Source organism: Salmo salar, chromosome 10 (genome assembly GCF_965601325.2).
Source record: "Salmo salar chromosome 10, fSalSal1, whole genome shotgun sequence".
NCBI classification, from domain to species: domain Eukaryota; kingdom Metazoa; phylum Chordata; class Actinopteri; order Salmoniformes; family Salmonidae; genus Salmo; species Salmo salar.
The window spans coordinates 61,740,001-61,742,500 of NC_138300.1; the positions used below are offsets into that span (position 1 = coordinate 61,740,001).

A 2,500-nucleotide genomic window follows, 5' to 3' on the forward strand; every position below is an offset into this window, starting at 1 on the left:
TTCAGCCTCCTGCTCCTCCTCTCCTTCAGCCTCACGCCCCTCCGATTCCACCATGTCCACTTCTTCCTTTTCCTCTTCTTCTCCTACTGTCGCTCTGTCCTTCTTCTCCCGCCGTGTGTCCTTTTCCTCTGTGCCAGTTCTTGTTTCTTTGTCCCCTCCTCTTCTTCCCCCATCCCCGGCTCTCGCTCCCCCCCCAGCTGCAGACGCGTATGACCGGTGACGCGCCGGGCATTCACGCCACAGGTGCGTAATCATGCCACACCCGTGACATGCCTTCGGCGCGTCACAGTCCCTCGCCTCGTGCTCCGCAGATCCACAATACCTGCACTTCTTTGTGCTGCACGAGGCGAGGATATGACCATAGGCCATACAACGCCTGCAGAACGGGGGCTGACGTGCATAATACAACGTCCCCCTGTCAGCCCCCAGGGAGAACATCGCCGGCGGATGGAGGTAACCCCCCAACCCCTCAGGGTCCTCCCTGAGCAACGCCTGGAATCCTCTCTTCCCATCCCAGAAGCCCAGGGAGTCCCTGAGGAGCCTTGCCGAGGAGACATTGTCCATGTAGCGCCCAAGGAAAGTCCTCACCTCCTCGTCCTTCACATGAGGGTTATACATATTAACCGTGACCACCCGGAAATTGGTTTTTCCCAGGCTGGTCACCTCGTAATGACACATCGGTCCATCCTTTCCCACTTCTCTCGCCCTCCTCATCACGTCCTCATACCTGTCTTCTTTGTGGAGCGTCACGTCGTAAGCCACCTCCAGTGGGTTCGCCTGGAGGCACAACACTTCCCCCACCTCCAACTTTAGGATCCCAATCAAAATTTTTCTCCCAAAGGTCTCCCTCCCAAACGGCTCCATCTCCTTGTTCCTCCAGGCGAACCTCACCGTGTTCGCTATCCCGACTCCAGGCATCTTGTTTGGAGCATGTCGAGCCATCTTGAAAAAAAAGCTCTCTTAAAAAGAAGCCACTAGAAAAATTATTTTTGAAAATTGAAAAAAAACCGTCTCCCACACTCCAAACCTTTCCTCCCTCCGGCCTTCCTTCGACCTTTTGGCTCAGCGGGCTTTGGGGCACCTCGGTACCAAGCTTGATCTGAGCCAAAAGGCCGAGAAGCGATAACCCACAAATTGACCCCTGCACCCGCCGGGCCCCCGGGGGCCTCGGCAGACCTCATCGGTTTGGCAAAAGTTGGCTCCTCCTCACCCAACGCTTCCCTGGTGACAGGCGGGTGTGTTTTTTTTTAAAAGTCGCTAATGCGTCGTTAGGTCACTAGCTCTTTAATCCTAGTGCGACTATTTGTTCAATGCCCGGCAAATACACCAGTCATCGTCGGGCTTGAACTCAATTGCCCGAGCGACTACTTTGAGTGGAAAAAATACGCCGGTCGGTCAGCCGGCTTCAAGTCAAACGCCTGAGCAAAAAGTCTCGGCGTCATCTCTGTCAATTTCTCTTGAAACAAGATACCGGGCTCTGCCAGAAGCAAAGCCCTTCCAAAAATACGTTGAACTCGTAAGTGTTCCTCTCCACGGAAGTCTTTAGTAAAAGGCGAAAGGCTTGTGCGTAATGAAGAGAAACCAGAGTCGTATGGAAGTCAGAGGTCGGGGCCCGAGACACACACGGTGCACTCTAGGCCGGGTCCCCGCGGGTGGTCCCCGAACCCACTCTTCCAAGTTTTCGAGGGCTGTGGGTAAAAAGTCACAGACAGACAGACAGACAGACAGACAGACAGACAGACAGACAGACAGACAGACAGACAGACAGACAGACAGACAATCCTGGTGAAGTGATTGTATTTTTGGGGGGGGCTCAAAAACACACACACACACAATCCTGGTGAAGTGATTGTATTTTTTGGGGGGGGCTCAAAAACACACACACACACACAATCCTGGTGAAGTGATTGTATTTTTTGGGGGGGGCTCAAAAACACACACACACACACACACACACACACACACACACACACACACACACACACACACACACACACAAACAATCCTGGTGAAGTGATTGTATTTTTTGGGGGGGGCTCAAAACACACACACACACACACACACACACACACACACACACACTCCTGGCCAATGTATTTATTTTTTTTTTTTTTTTTTTTTTTTTTAAGTAAAATGGCGGGAAAACGGGGGACCCCCATGAAGGGGGCTTCGCACTTGTTTCAGTTTGGATGATTCTTCTTTTTTCATTCCTTCTCTTCTTCTGCTAGCTGTTTTACATAGATTTGGTGTATTTCTTTTTCCTTGACAATGGGAGAAAAGTGTTGCACCATTCCCGGAGGTACTGCAATACCGGGTCGATGCGTGGAGCGGACGGAGCAAGCCCCATTTCCGACTCCCTGTTCGAAAAATCCATTTAATATGTAGTCCCCCGATGGGGGACGTATCAGATATTAAACTGATAAGAACAGATTTTTTTTTTTTTTTTTACAAAATATATTTATTACGTTCCAAACCAACAAAAATCTTCCACAAATCAAAC

The 2,500-nt window shown here is 50.8% G+C and overlaps 1 non-coding gene and 1 pseudogene across 1 annotated transcript; both read right to left on the bottom strand.

Moving 5' to 3' along the window:
* Nucleotides 1-1,473: 1,473 nt before the first annotated feature.
* LOC123740536 (U5 spliceosomal RNA) lies at nt 1,474-1,590 on the bottom strand. Its single transcript, XR_006768418.1, has one exon. It is a non-coding gene; the product is annotated as a U5 spliceosomal RNA (small nuclear RNA).
* Nucleotides 1,591-2,277: 687 nt separating this feature from the next.
* Nucleotides 2,278-2,458, bottom strand: LOC123740379 (uncharacterized; annotated as a pseudogene).
* Between the last annotated feature and the right edge of the window lie 42 nt (nt 2,459-2,500).